Source organism: Sciurus carolinensis, chromosome 8, assembly GCF_902686445.1.
Source record: "Sciurus carolinensis chromosome 8, mSciCar1.2, whole genome shotgun sequence".
Taxonomy (NCBI): Eukaryota; Metazoa; Chordata; class Mammalia; order Rodentia; family Sciuridae; genus Sciurus; species Sciurus carolinensis.
This window is the reverse complement of record NC_062220.1, coordinates 44,869,970-44,886,341: the sequence shown is the minus strand read 5'-3', so window position 1 is coordinate 44,886,341 and position 16,372 is coordinate 44,869,970. Positions and strand designations below refer to the sequence as shown.

At 37.6% G+C, this 16,372-nt stretch overlaps 1 protein-coding gene and 1 pseudogene across 8 annotated transcripts in view; one reads left to right on the top strand and one right to left on the bottom strand.

Moving 5' to 3' along the window:
• Nucleotides 1-16,372, top strand: part of C1galt1 (core 1 synthase, glycoprotein-N-acetylgalactosamine 3-beta-galactosyltransferase 1) — a 44,203-nt gene that overhangs the window by 443 nt on the left and 27,388 nt on the right. For 2 of the 8 annotated variants that reach the window (XM_047561490.1, XM_047561489.1), the window contains exon 2: nt 4,987-5,038. The exons of 3 other annotated variants lie outside the window; for them this stretch is intronic. The gene's annotated coding sequence lies outside the window, so the exon portion shown is untranslated. Of the gene's footprint in view, nt 421-4,986; nt 5,039-9,455; nt 9,478-16,372 lie in introns of those variants that run through there. 3 more of the 8 variants (XM_047561492.1, XM_047561493.1, XM_047561494.1) reach the window with 3 other exon arrangements.
• On the bottom strand, nt 9,484-10,382 carry LOC124990455 (growth arrest-specific protein 7-like; annotated as a pseudogene).

Below are 16,372 nucleotides of genomic sequence, written 5' to 3'. Positions count from 1 at the left end.
TTTGGGCTTCTGAGGGAAGCGAGGGGCGCTACCAGCTCCTGATGCTTCCGCGAGCTGCCACGGGGGCCGGGTGCCCTCGGGCCGTTATTTTGACGACATGTAGCCCCCTCGTCGTGGCTGGTCCTTCCTCTGGCCCTCCCGCGCTCCTCACCTCCTGAGAGCGCGCTGCCTGGCGTCGGGCGTCCGCGTGAGGCACGGGCTGCGCCCGGGCGTGCGGGCCGGATCACTTAGCGGTCTTGCGGGGCTCGGCCCTGCCTGCCCCGCCCCCGGGTCCTCCCCGCCTGGGTCCCGAGCGGCGGCGTAGCCAACGCGGGCTCAGGTGTGGGCACCTTCCGCGAGAGCAGCCCTGCTGCCGCGCCGCCTGAGCGCCTAGCGAGCGGGCGCCGTCCAGAAGTGCCTGAGGCTTGCTTGGATCATCAGGTTTGTCTGCAGCTGATTTATTTTTTTAAAGTTTCCCTGCCGCTGACAGTGAACAAGCCAGGTGTGTGTTGGGGCACTTGCTTTACCAAGAACAGGGGAAAAATTTTTTTCCTGTCCCTCAGCAAAGTGCGGTGGGATTAGTAGGTGCTGGCAAGTTGTCGGTAGTGCTTTGAGTTTAGGTAAATTGCATACTTTTAATAGACCGCAGTTTAGGGGTGGGGATTTATTCATTTTTAGCCCTTAACACCCGCCCCCTTGCCATTTTTAAAAACAACAGCACCAACAAAAACACAAGACCCACACATTCTGGAAAATCTTACTAAGTTTCCAGTTTTCTAAATTCATTGTGGGCATCTCCTTATTTCCTTTTAATGCTTTAAAGATTAAAAACTATGGTATGAATTGATTTCATTATGAATTAAAAAGTTATAAAGTTAGAACTTTACATCACGGTAAATAGGCAATGTGTAAGGACCAGAAATATGTTAATTTACTAAAAGTTGGCTGTAGAACAGCGCTGCCTGGGTGCCAAGAAAAAAAGTGCATAATTTCAAGTTTAATTCTGGTTATCTCGGGAGGTGGGAATCCGCGTTTTTGAAGGTATTTAGATGACAGCATTCCACTCCCTTATCAGAGAAATGTCAGATGAGGCTTATGCACATGATACCGTGTGTTCTAACTCTTACATGTAATAAACTGTATTTGTTTTATTTTCTGCCAGCCTTAGTATACATTGATGTATAGTTTAAATGAATATAAAGCTTCAAGTTACCAAACAGTTAACTCTTTTCACCATATGTTAAGTAAAACAGTGATTTAGTAAGGAAAGTATGACTCATTTAAAGTTCTTTATAGGAAAAGAGAATGATTTTTGAGGACTAGTGAAGAACTATTAAATGTCTTTCTCAAATATGCTTGGAATTTGTGTTTTTTCAATATCTTTTTGCTTAGGATTCACCATTTAAAGATATTTTGTGGTTACTATCCATTTAAAGTTTCTTTTCAGTAATGCTGTCTTTAGATTATATGGGTCTATATTTGATTAAATATCCAGAAAGGCTTAGAATTTTTTGCAAATTTAATTAGGCATAGACAATGAGCTAATGTTTACCTAATGATAGAAATACAAGTGCTTAACTAAGTATATGCTTTCTAGTATTTGTACATTGTTCTGGGCTGAAATAAAAATTGTTATACAGCTTAACTTTGTAGGCCATGTTAGAGTCTTCATGTAGTAAAATTACTGATGGTAATTTTTGTGACAGTACATTTATAAACCTTTAAGTAGAAAATTATCAGCTTGATGCTACATTAATTCAGATACACTTTAAAAAGTTTCATTTTCCCAATAGAAATCTTTTAAAAGATTTGATGAGGCTTGTATAAAGAGACTAGTTTATGAAATATTGAGCAAGAGTGAAATAAAGTTATAATTTTTATCCAAAATTCAGTGGGGTTAAGGTCATTCTTTTAAATGAAGGGGGGAAAAAAAGCCTTGTTCCATAAAATGTGAGGTTAGCATTTTATTTTAAAATCTGGTTATAAAGGAACTCCAGTGTGAAATTAATATTTTACTTTGCACCTACTTCAAACATCCCAGGGGAGAATACATGCCCCAATTTGTAATGTATGAAATTACAAAGTCTTATTTGGAGGACAAATATAAATAAAGAACATGCTTCTTGTGAATTAAGGAAACTGTTAAGAAACTGGGGAAAACCAGAAAGGAAATTCAAATACATTTCCAGACCCGTAGAATGATCTGTCTTGCACATTGAAGGGACACAATATTGCTGAGTTTCTGAAATGGAAAACCTGATTGAAATGAAAGCTGTGTATTTAAAGCACATTTAAACTGGTAGAAGTTGGATAATGGGCAGAATTTGGAATTATATACAGCTTCGTGTAGTCATTTGCATTCTTGGTTATTTTCTAGGGTTACCATAATAAAGGACCATGAACAGCCATTTGAAACAACAAGAATTTATTGTCCCAGTTCTGGTGGCTAGATGTCTGAAATCAGGATGTTGCTGGGACTGTGTTGTCAAGTTTCTAAGGGGAGAACCTGTTCTAGGCCTCTTAGCTTCTGTGTCAATTCCTTGGCTTGTAGCTGTATCACTTCCATGGCATTCTCCCTGTTTAGCTCTGAAACATTAATGCTACAGATATGTTCCCTGGATTCTCATATCACCTGGGAACATGTTAGAAATGCAAATCTTCAGAGTCCACTTGAGATCTTGTTTTGAAAACTGTTGTAACTTAACTTTCATATGATTCTGATGCAGACTCAAGTTTGAGAATCACTGTTTAGGATGAAAAAGAAAGACAATAACAAGATGAATTTAAAAAAAAATAATGTTAGATGTTAATAAGTGCTGTGAGTAAGAGTAGAATGGTCAGGGAAGACTCCTGAGAAATAAAGACCTGAAGTAGTTGGGGAGTGATAACAGCAAGTATAAAAACCGTGGGCAGGTTTGAGGAATTTCAGTGAGTTCAGGGGTAAAACATGGGAAAACAGTATTCAAATCAATCCTATGAAATTGTTGTTTGTTAAATTATTGTTTGTTTGTTGCTTACCTCCAAAACAAGGAGGAGAGATCAGAAAGAAAGGGGTGGAATGAGATGGCAGATTATGTGAAGGTCATTTTAAGATTTGGGCTTTTTAAGTGAGATTAGGAAATTGGGAGGGTGTTGAGCTGATGAGTGACAAGATCTGATTTCAGTTTTAAAAGGCTCACTCTGACTACTCTAAAAAATAGAATGAAGGAAAGGTTGAAGGGAAGAAAAGTTGATTAGAAGGTTTTTGCTGAAGTTAAGAGAAATAGGTGCCTCAAACCAGGGCTGTAGTTTTGGAAAAATTAGAACAAGTACAAGACTAAAAACAGATTAAAGTAAATGTGAAAAGTAAACTTGTTTTTTTCTTTTACTCTAGTTACCTTAGTCATCTGTTTGCCTTCCTCAAAAACAACTATTCTTTATATATATTTTTGAGGTCTTTCATGTATGTATTAGAAACTTAAGTTTCAAAAAGTTAAAGGAGTAGTTTTTAACTGGGGCTGATTTTCTCCCCCAGGGACATTTGGCCATGTCTCCAGGCATCTAGGAAGTAGAGGCTGTGGATATTTCTAAAAATCTTACAGTGAAGAGAACAACTCCAATAATAGTATTATCCAACTCATGATTTCAGTAGCACCAAGGTTAAGAAACCCTGACTTCATGGGATTTGTAGACATGATAGTGGAGAGAAGAGATCATTATAGTTAGATGTATAGTAGGAATAGAGGAGCCAAATACATTGGGATGCTTAGAGAACTATTGATAGTTCAGAATTGCTGTAGTGTAAGGCATAGAAGAATTGCAAAAGATAAAACTGGACACCTGGAGAGTCTAAATCAAGGAGAGCCTTTTATGTCATGTTAATTAAAGATGCTTAGTTTTTGTGTTGTAGGTAGTGGGTTTCCATGAAAAGCTTCATGGGATGACATGGTTAGCTTCATTTCAGAGTTCATTATGATAACAGGATGAGTTGAAGTGAGAGAGCACTGAAATTAGGGAGACAGGTTAGATACTGCAATAGCTTAGAAGAGAGAGGAACGTGTGATACAGGGCACAGTCAAAATGGAGAGGAGATGATGGATTAGAAAACTGTTTAGAAAATAAAATTGGCAATACTTGATAATTGGATTTGGGGTGAGGATAAAAGGAATCATTAAGAATGTCTCCCAGGCCTGGGGATGTAACTCTGTGGAAGAGCACATGCCTGACATGTGCACAGCTCTGGATTTGATCCCCAGAACCCTCCCCTGGAAGAAAATAAGATCTCCCTAATTTCTCCTGTAGGTAATTAGGATAGCTGTAACTGAAAAGGGAACCCATTGGTGAGTAATTTGGGTAATCGATAATAATTAATATATGATAGGCAGTTTTAAGGGAGGAAGGGAATGACTCACTTCTGGACATACTGAATTTGAGATGCCTATGGTCTAGGTGGAAATATTTAGCATTTATCTATGTATGTGACTCTGAAACTTGAATTCTAAAAAGGATCATGAGATCCTTTTGTGTAACAAGTGTGGAAAAATTAATGCACTTCGATTTTTTTACTCCCTAAATAAAATAGCCTACCTTTAATGTTTTGTCAGAAAAGTAATGTGTATATCTGATAAAAAAATCAAAACATTAAAATTAAACACTAATTTAAAATTAAGACATGAAAAAAATTGTCCTTCTTGCCTATGTCATCTTTCTAAATTTTTATTGATATATACAGTATATATATATGGGCACATTTATTTTTTTTGTATTTTATATATACAGAATTTTGTATATACATAATTATGTGCACTTACACATAAGCATTTAAAATGGGATTACTATGCAGACTTCAGTAGTTTGTCTAAAAAACAATCTTTTACACAGTTCAAATGAATAAGGTCGTGGTATAAAACAATAAGTGAAAAGGATAAAGTAGTGACTAATGGATATAGCATGATCTGTGAAATGCATATTAAAAGGTGAACATACATATATGGTGACATAGGCATTACTTTTTCTTTTTTTGTCAAGGTTTTAAACAACGGATAATAGTTACCCTTGTGGAGAGCTAGTGGTAAAGATGGTAAAGTATATGTAATACTTTTTTGTATATTGTTTCTTCTCTCTAGTTTGCTTTTGGTTTCTTTATTCTTTTCATTCTCTGATTTTAAAAACACTTTATTAATAATTAATAATCTTAGCCAAAAGTACACACACTTATCAGAACCCTTGGATCACTGATTTTGACAACTGTAGAGTATTATATGGTATGATACCTCCATATATACATTTCATCAACAGATATCTTGTGTTTATTGCTGTCGTGACTACCATAGGAAGGATTCTCTGATTTGTCCTTAAGATAAATTTCTGATCATGAAATGGTTGATCAAGGCATATCAAGTTAAAAACACAAGATTTCCAAATGCCCTTTCAGCAAGAAACATACTTTTGAAGCAGCAGCTTTACCACTATATTTATCTAGTAATCTAAACTAATCTATTAGTAGTCATAGCATCTGAGTTTGGGGAACATCTCAATTCATATAAAATGGAAAGGTATTTCTAGTTATTTCCTCCTAGTTTTAACTTCATTTTTAAAAAATAATGAAATCTTTAAAACATTTGGAATTATTAATTATCAAAAAAAGATCCTGCGGGTTACTTTATATGTTTCACAAAAGATCAATTATTTCAATACTTTATTTTTAGATTTTGAACCCAGGACCCTCTATCATTGCGCTATATCCATCCCCAGCCCTTCTTATCTTTTATTTTGTGACAGGATCTCACTAAGTTACCCACGCTGGCCTCAAACTTGTAATCCTCCTTGCTTAGCCTAACTTGCTCCTGTAAGGGAGACATGCAGTAAATTAAATACCAGCATTCATTGGGTTGTACGATTTTGGGATCGGTGAAGTTGAGGCAAAACTTGAATGCTGTAGTAGTTCGTAGTTTAAAGCACAGCACAACTATGTGTCAAGGAGTTAACACATGAGACCTAGGCCTAGAAGCAAACTCAAGGACTTGTATCCTTGTAGACTACAGTTAAGGTAAATGTGGAATGTTGTGTCTGGAAACCCCTTATCTGAAGTTCTGAGTTGGAAATTGAAGCTATTTCTGTTTTTTAATGATCTGTCATCCATGCAAAAATGGGTAGTCCATTCTCATTGATACAGTTTCAAATAAAATTGTTTCTGACAGTATTGATTGTAGAGAAAAGATTCTTAGCACTATATATTTAGTGTTAATTAAAAATGCACTTTTATATAGTAATTGTTGACTTTGTGCATTCTGAATATCAGATTATTTTAATTACTCTATTTTTCATAGATAGTATATTTTAATATGTGGTAGGCTTGGTCTACTCTCACCCCATTTCCCTTTTAAAAGTTTCCTACTTAAACTCGCGTATTTATTTTTTTAAACAACATTTAGAAAAGTTTTACCATCTTATTTAATTTTTAAAAATCTTGTATTTACAATAGATCAGATAACTGGGCATGGTGGTGCATGCCTGTAATGCCAGGGGTTCAGGAGGCTGAGGCAGGATGATCACACATTCAAAGCCAGCCTCAGCAAGTTAGTGAGGTCCTGAGCAACTTAGGGATACCCTGTCTCAAAATAAAAAATAAAAAGAGCTGGGGATGCGGCTCAGTGGTTAAGGGTTCCTGGGTTCAATCCTCACTCCCCAAAAGAGGAGGGTGGAATCTGATAGGGTTAGAAGAAGTATCTCTGTAATGCTTTATCCATTTTTCCAGAATTTCTCATTTATGTTCACATGTTTATTTTCCCAAACTTTTAGAAAAATTTTACAAAGTTATTTATTTTAACAAATCTTCCTGTGTTTTAGCTGGGATCATGTTACATATCCAAGTTGATCTGCAGAAAATTGACAACTTTAACATTGATTTTTTTTTTTTTAATTATTTTTACTTTGGTAAAATATGATATAAAAATCAGCATTTCAGTCATTTTTAAGTTTACAGTTCAGTGGTATTAAGTACCTTTATATTGTTATGCAACTACCACCATCATCCTTCTCCAGAACTCTTCATCCTGTAAAACTGAAATTGTACCCATTTGAATAATTTCCTGTTCTCCCTTCTCACAATCCCTGACCACCAAAATTCCGATTTTTTTACTTATAAATATTTCATCTAAGTGGAATCATACATTCTTTTTGTGATTGGCTTATTTGACTTATTAATGTCCTTGAGGTTCATAGGTAGGATGTGTCAGAATTCTTTTCCTTTTTATGACTATTATTATTTCATATGTAAATGTCACATTTTGCTAATTAGTTCATCTGCTAGTGAATACTTCATTTTCCACTACATTTAGTTATTTTAATTCTGGTACTGTGAGCTTGGGTTTACGAATACTTCAAGACCCTGCTTTCAAATCACTTGGGCATATACCCAGAAGTGGAATTGATGGATAATATAGTAATTTTTCTTAGTTTTTTACAAACTGCTATACTGTTTTCCACAGCTGCTGTATTATTTTACATTACTATAAAAATGCACAGGGGTTCCAGTTTTCTCCACATATTTGTCAACAGTTGTTATTTTCTGATTATTGATAGTGGCCATCCTAAAGGGTATGAAGTGGCATCACACTGTAGTTTTGATTTGTATTTCATTAATAATTAGCCATGTTAGTAATCTCTTATGTGCTTATTTGTCATTTGTGTATCTTTGGAGATACCTGTTCAAGTCTTTGTCCCCTTTTGAAATATGTTTTTTTGTTGTTAAATTTTAGGAGTTCTCTATATGTTTGTAATGTTAATTCTTTATCATATGATTTGTGAATATTTGCCCAAATTCTGTGGTTTGCCATTTTCCTATTGATAGTATCTCTCTCTCTCTTTTTTTTTTTTTTTTTTTTTTGCTTTGGTGTATTGGACAGCTTTCTAATATAAACTATGAGAAAGCAATTCCAATTTAATGGAAGAGATGCCGAGAGATTCAAGAATAATGTTATCCACTATTAGCATGTAAAACTGAGGGAAAGATCAGTGAATCATGCTCATAGAATTCTGCCCCCATGGGAGATGGAAGAGTCAGTCCAAAGCCACTGATGGAAAGATGAAGAAAGAAGGACCCTCAGAGCATGGGTTTCTGGCTAGAATTTGTTCCTTGCTCACTATGTCAATTTTCCTCCCAGTCCCCTCAGGCTGATTCTCTAGGTTAACATGGTGATCATGTTTGCTGTAGTGGAGAAAATGAAGTGACAGACTGAACCCAGTGGCAATGTTGAAAAGCTTCCCGAACAACACTTGGCCCAGGCTTCTCCAGGGAAGATGGACAGAGGGAAAAGAGGTGCTGGCACAAAGGGAGGGCTTAGCATAGGGCTCTGGAAAGTTCAGAGGAGCTGGAGGCCCAGGTGGCAGGACACACCTGGATAGCAAAGAACTCCTATGGTCATGAAAGTCTTCAGTGCCCATACAAAGGACAGCAGTCCAAACCCCATCAGGCATAAGCAGATGGAGCCATATGGGGAATGACAAAGGGACTTGCCCTAACCTGTCTCTCATGTGGGAGTGATCCAGCCCCATTAGCCCATGGTGGGCAGCCTGGGAGAGTGGAGGTCAAGGTAGCCCAGTGTTGGACAGAATACCATGGTAGACAGACCCCATCTGGTTTCTGAGGTGAACTGGTGTCTCCATCCCTCAAAGCCTTTGGGCATGCACAGAGCTGAAGGAGGTCTTGCTGGCTGAGAACTTTGGAATGCTCCTTCTAGTGAGACTGGGCAGGGTTGGCAGGGTGAGGACTGCCTTGAGAAAGCAGCTGAGGAATGGATGGATTGGGATTTCCAGAGACTTCAGAGACGATGCCTGGTCTGATAGGAACCATGATTCAATGCTCCAACTTGGGGCTAATTTGCCGAATGAGGTAGTTCCATCCTGACCTCTCTAGGCAGGGTAGGTCTGGGAAGACAGAAAACAGGCCTTCCCAAGACTCATGGGGATGAAAAGTGGCCAAGAAAAGCTAGATTTGGGCTCCCAGAATATAATGAGAAAAATAGAGGGCTATAAAGGATTCTAGGTGCAGGCTGAGCTGATGGCGCCTTCTATTCATGATTCTGATCCTGACATTGGCTTGGAGGCAGAGGCAGCCATCCCCTGATCTTCCGAAGCCCTTGAGATAAAGGGACCAGTTGGAGGATGGGCCTTCGGGCACCCAAGGGCCCAAGTGTGTGACGGCCACCCCTATGGAACTCAGCAGAGACCACAAAGTTCCAGCCTTAGTTTATTCTCAGAGCAACAAGCATGGCATGGGGTTTGGGAGCTTCAGTCTTGGAGACAAGGGCAGGGTTGCAGGTCTGTCGTCTTGGCCTAGGAATATTTAGGATCCCCCAGCTGGGCCATCCAGATCACCCTTCTGGAATTGCCAGCTCTCTCCTCTCTCCTCAGTGGATAGGAGAGTGGTTGGGAGGCAGCTTCACCCAGCAGGAAACACCATCTCTTCTCCGTGGGACACCCAACCTCTCTCCTGGGCAGGACCCTGGAGCCACACAGGTGTGTCTAGATCTCCATGTCCACCGAGCAAATGTTGCCCATTTTGTGCTCTCTGACTTTGGCTGGGTCCACTTTTCGAAGCAGTTGGTCCACAGGCTCAACTGTGCTTTGGTTGAACATGTCCGTCTCGTGCCACAGCTGTGTGTACTGGCACAAATGTTGCTGGGTCATCTCCACCCTCTCCATTTCCACCTGCTCCAGCTCCAAAGTGGTGGTCACCATCTCTTCAAACCACTTGGACTGGGCCTGGTTGTAGAGGTCCACACAGTGCATGAGGTCATTACCAGTCTGTGTGGACTTCCTCCGTACCTTCTTGATGTCCTCTTCCATCTTGTTGCTCAGCTTGATCTCCAGCTGCTGGGTCTTCATCTCCAGGTCTCTCTTCTACTCTGTGAGGGCTTTTCCAGGCCTTCTCCACAGATGCATACCGGCTGGCGAGTTGCTTGCGGAGGTCAGCGATATGGTAGTCACACTTTTTCATGTTTTTCTTGAAGTTCTCACGAAAGTTCATTAGGGGCTTCTTGACCTCACTGTGAAGCTTGGCAGAGAACGTGAGATGAACTTCTGCTTCATCTGCCAGGCTCTTCTTCACCTGAGTCCATGCTTCTCCCAGGGAGCCGTCCTCCTGTGCAGCCAAGGAGTTCTGTGAGAGCTTAACCAAGTTCTTTGCATATTCTTCTTCGATCTTTATCCTCTCTCAGATAAATTCAAACATTTCTTTCTGCATTTGTTTGCCCTGCAGTTGCTTTTGAAGCAGCAATTCAAATCCTGCCAAGGTGCCATTGCCTTGTGGGGGGGTCTTTCTTATCAGCCCAGAAGTAGTCACAGTAGCTTCACTCTGTTGGCTTCAGCAGCTGCTGTTCAGGCATTGTGTCTGGGTGAGGGAACATCACGCAATTTATCATCTTCTCTGTGTGGTCACCTTTATTTTCAAAATTATATATTTGTCTTCATTGCCTGAAGTTCTGTCTTCCAAGTGGTCTCCTCTGTTGGTGCTACTTTCCATTGAATTTTTATTTTGGTTTATTGATTCCTTCATTTCAAAGATTTCTTCTAGATTTCTTCTCAGGGTTTTTATCTCTTTCTTTAAGATATCTTCCCTCTCCTGAAACATAGCTCTGATTTCACTCTTTATATTCTCCTTAAAGTCGTGAAGCAGTTTTACTAAGTAAATTCTGAACTCCTTCTCTGACATATCTTCTACTGGTTTGTCAATGGAATCTATAATTGGAGCATCCTGGTTTGATTGGAGTGCTTTATTCCCTTTTTTTTTTTTTTTTTCATTTTGTTTGTGTGTCTTCCCATTTAGCTGTGGGAATCTGAGGTAGTACAGTTTCTACCCTGTAGATTTATAGTGTCCCTGAAGGTTTCTGGTACCTTGCAAATCTGGGTTTCAGTTTCTGTATGCTCCACCACGCCACACTCCCAAGATGGCTCCTGGATCGCAGATGATCGATAAACTCCAGTGGAGAGTGAAGGATATGGAAATAGGCCCCAGGGATGGAACTTCCCTTCCAGTTTCCCTACCTGCCCTCCTGCCCTGCCCTAAATAAACCCCTCCACCAAAACTCCTCTCATGCCCTGCCTGCCAAAAGGCCCACCCAAAGTAACTAACTCCTCCCTTGATCTGGCTCTTGATAGTGTATCTTAATGCTTTAATTTAAAAATTTTTACTAAAGTACAGTTTACTGCTAATTTTATTTGGAGTTGTTGACTCTGCCCTTGGTGTCATCTAAGAAATCATTGCCAAATCCAATGTCATGAAACTTTTGCCTATGATCTTTTCTGAATTAATTTTTGTATATTGTGTTGTGTAAGGACCAACTTTATTCTTTTGCATGTGGATATCCAGTTTTCTTACCTCATTTGTTAAAAAGACTTTTACCCTGATTAAATGATCTTGGTTCCTTTGCAAACATGATTTGACCCTAAAAGTGGGTTTATTTTCTGGACTCTATTTCATTGGTCTGCGTTTCTTTCTTTATGCCAGTACCACACAGTTTTGATTACTGTTGCTTTGTGGTAAGTTTTGAAATTAGGTGGTCTGAGTCTTGCAGCTTTGTTCTTTTTTTCCAAGATTGTTTTGACTGCCCAAGTTTTCTTAAGATTCCATTTTAGAATGGATTTTCTATTCCTATAGAGAACTTTGTTGGTACTAGGGATTGCATTGAATTTGTAGATCACTTTGGGTGGTATTTACATCTTACCAGTATTAAGTCTTGCAGTCCTGGAACATGGAATCTTTCCACTTATTCCTGTCTAATTTTGGTGATGTTTTGTAGTCCTTAGTGCTCAAATCTTTCACTTCCTTTGTTAGTTAATCCCTTGGTTTCTTTTTAATGTTATTGAGTGGAATTGTTAACTTCCTATCTAAATTGTTCATTGTTGGTTTATATACATGCAACTAATTTTTATAAATTGACTTTGAATCCTGATAATTTATTGAATTCATTTATTAGTCCTAACAGGTTTGTCTGGGTATTACTTTTTAGGTTTTTTTTTTTTTTTTTTTTTTTTTTCAATCTAATTTAGGATTTTCTGTATATACAATCAGACTATGTATAGGACAGAGATAATTTTAACTACTTCTATCTATTTTGGATATCTTTTTTTCTTGCCTGATTACTATGGCTGAAACTTCCATTACTAAGTTGAATATGAGTGTTGAAGGCAGGCATAATTGCCTTGTTTCTCATCTTATAGGAAATACTTGGCAGTCTTTTATCATGTGTATAAGGTTTGCTGTGGATTGCTCATTTATGACTTTTATTTATGTGGAGGTAGTATCCATCTGTAGTTAGTTTGTTGAGAGTCTATGAAGTGTACTGAAATGGTACTGAAATTTGTTAAATACTTTTTATTGCATCAATTGAAATGACTGGGTTTTTTCCCCGCATTTCATTTTGTTAGTGTGGTATATTATCTTGAATGATTTTCATATGTTGAATTATGCTTGCATTATCAGAATAAATGCCATTTGCTCATGGTGTAAGATTTTTAATATGTTGCCGAATTCAGCTTGCTATAATTTTGTCAGTAATTGTTGTATTGTTGTTCATATTGGTATTGGTCTGTAGTTTTCTCGTAGTGTCTTTGTAGTGTCTGGCCCCACAGAATGAGTTAAGAAGTGTCCCTCTTCTATTTTTTGGAAAAATCTGGTGTTTTAGTCAGCTTTCACAGCTGTGACCAAAAGACCTGACACGAGCAACATAGAGGAGGAAAAGCTTATTTGGGGTCTCACAGTTTTCAGATGTCTAAGTCTATAGATGGTTGACTCCATTTTTCTGGGGCCAAGATGAGGCAGAAAACCGTGTTGGAAGAGTATGGTGGAGGAAAGCAGGTCTGGACATGGTCACCCAGAAGGGAAGAGAGAGAGTTCCCATCATCAAAGGCAAAATATAAACCCCCAGGGCACACCCCTGTTGACCCAGCTCCTCCAGCCATACCCTACATGCCTGCAGTTATCACCCAGTTCATCCCTGTCAGGATTAGTGAGTGCACTTATTAGATTAAAACTCTCATTACCCAGTCATCTCTCAATTTTCTTGCATTGTCTCATACTTAAACTTTGGGGAACACCTAATATCTAAACCGTAACATTTGTTAAGATTTGGCGTTAGTTAATTAAATGGTTGGTAAAACTCACCTTTTCAGGCCATCAGATCCAAGTCCTTTGATTTTGGGGAGCATATTTTTTTATCACTGATCCAACTTTTTGATTACTGATCCAGTCCCCTTCCAATTAATAGCAATCTTCAGAGTTTGTTTTTCTTGTGATTTAGAATTGTTAAACTTTGTTTCTAGCAGTTTTCATCAGTTATACAGTTGTTGGCATCAGTTGTTCATGGTGTTCTCCTGTAATCCTTTTTTTTTTTTTTTTTTTCCTGTAGAATGGGTAACTGAGCCCATTTTCATTTCTGATTTTAGTAATTTGAGTCTACTTTTTCTTAACCTACCTGAAGATTTGTCATTTTGTTGATGTTTTTGACTACCCAACTTTTAGTTTTTTTCTTTATTTTCTTGTTTGTTTATCTCTGCTCTAATCTTTATTTACTTTATGTTGACTTTCAGTTCAGTTCTTTTTCTGGTTAAGTTGTAAAGATAAGTTGTTCAGCTTTAATAATTGCCCTTATGTTTACTTATTGCGATTCTTATTTCTTCAATACTTTATTATCTAGTGTCCTTTTGTTTCAACCTGCAGGACTCTGCATTTCTTGAGTTCAGGTCTAGTATGTTGAATTCCTTCAGCTTTTGTTTATGTGAGAATGTTTTAAACATTTCTCTCACTTTTAATAAATAAATTTAAGATATTTTCACATATTTTCTGAATTTTACCTTTACCTGACCATGCTTAATGACTTAATTTCCCTTGTATATGCAGTTGCTTTTGAATTTCTTCTTAATGACTGGATATCCCTTTAACAAAGAGATGGGGGAAGGTAATAGTCATTTAAATTCCCTAGAAGTCACTTCAGCCAGGGAGGGAGTGACTTGTAACAGTGAGTGGAAGTGCATCACCAGTGGCTACTGGTCTCTGTGTCCCTATCTCTGATCAGGAGCAGCCATCATCAGAACAACCCTAGTTTCTAAGGCTTTGTTTAAGCTACTTCACAAACATGGCGCAGCTGCCTGCCAAGGGGACAGAGTGGAAGGAGAGCTAAGAGCTGAAATTTAAGTGAAATCAGCTACAATTTACCTTACTTTCCAAGTCTTTCCCTGAAAGTTATAAGAAAACTTGATAGTTCTTCAGAGTTCCAAAATAGTTACATCAGATAGATTCTGCCAGTGTAACTGTTGACTGGTTGGGGAGACAGATTCTTGGTACTTCCTCTTTCACCATTTCCTAGAATCCTCTCACATCATTAATTTGTTATATCCCATACGTGTCTTTCCATTTACCTCAAATTTTATTATCCTTCAGTGAAAATATCATTTGCTTTGTGTAGATCCTATACACTTCTAGTTATCTTCATTGTTACTTGGTACAGCTATTTTTGCTGTTGCAGTGTGATCTTCTATTATAGTTGCTGATTATGTACTATAAATGAGTGATTAATTTTACAAATAGCTGCCTTAATTGATTTTTCTGTTTAATAGTATTTCAGTCTTTTTCAGAAGATGGCTAGATTATCAATATTTAATGATGATTTTGATACCTCTTAAATATTTACACCTGTTTTTTCTTGTGCCGTGATATTGGCTAGTGCTTCCAGTGTTGTATTAATAATGGCAGTGATGGCCTGCATTTCTCTCTCATTTTTAATTTAATAAGAAGCTTCCAGGGCACTGAGGCATCAGTATAGTATTAGTTCTGCAATTTTAGTGTCTCAATTAGTAGATATTTGTGAATGAAGAAATTCTAGGGAAGATCTGGATATGGCAGTAATTTTCTTAGGCCCAAAAGGTAATAAACAGTTTGTGGGAAACAACACCAATGAACACTTTTTATAAAGACAGAAATAGGGACAAAAGAATCATGGTGAATAAAAACCAAAGATAAACATTTCAACAACAATCTACTACTAGTTATGTCTTGTGGCCCTAGGCAACTGTGTAAGAGACATGGTTTCAGCCTACTGTTGGAAATAGAGCAGATTGGGGATTCATGGAGTAATAATATTAGACGTTCCTAGAAGATTTATCAGTATAATAGACTCTCTACTTTGTCCTACCTTTGTGTATTGTAGGAACCATTGAGGATTCAAAAATATATTCATGAAATTATAGAACAGAAACAAAATTTTTTGATCTGCTGGACTTGAAATTGTGGGAATTTTTTAAAAATATTACAACTTGAGATTTGTACATATAATTTTTGGAAGTTTAATTTATTGTTTTCAAAATTTTTAAATTCCAAGGTCCTTTCTAGAGCTAATGTGGCATAACTAATGATCATAAAGTATTTCAGAATCATTAGGCAAAAGGGTTTACATTAATTTTTCCTATTAATGATAGAAAAAATTTTTAAATCTTTTTCTGAATTAACATGTACTTTTATTATAGTTCGCATGAGTCAAACACACATAAAAAAATGATGTGTAGTTCATGTCATTTAAGCCCCAACTTACATGATTTCATGGTGGGTAAATTCTTAATCATCATGTGGACATACGGTTTATTCAGTGATAACTCATTTCATTTTTAATTCCTTTTTGTTTGATAAGATAGTGAGAGCCTTGTTAAAAAGCTTTGAAACAACTGATACAGAGATTTAGACATGATTTAAAACATAGAAGTATTTTATTTATTAAAATAGGCAGGCAGTACAAAATATTTTCCAAATATTTTGTTTGGAAAAGTCATTTCATCTGTTTTCTTCCCATCCCACTCTACCCCACCCCTCCCCAAAACTTGGATACCTTTCATAAACTAGGTACTGAGTTCAGTACCTAGAGGTATAGAATAAAAGTCTGTTCTTGGGAAGCTTATAGTCTACCAGTAGAGAGAGATACATATCCCTACTGTGATGTAGAATGATGAATATATAGTAGAGGTACAAATGAAGGAAAAAAGAAACACTTGAACGGAGAGTGGTTTAATTTGGTTACAAGGGTGGAGGAAGAGGTTTCATGGAGAGTACAAAACTAAGGTAACCTTAAAATATATATACATAAATCCAGAGGTTCAATTTGGGCAGGACACTCCAGGTAGAAAGAATAGAATGGTAAAAATCATTCATATAAAAGTCCATGGTAAACTTGGAGAATGGCTAAGTATACATATGCCTTTAGGGGTAGGTGTTATCAAAATTAGAGCAGGAATGTAACTAGAGCTAGGTCTTATATGCCAAATTAAGCAGTTGAACTTGATCTGTGATACAGAAAAGTACAGTAGCCCCCTTCCCCTTTTATGGTTTCAGTTACTGGTGGTCATCTGTGGTCTGAAAATACTAAAT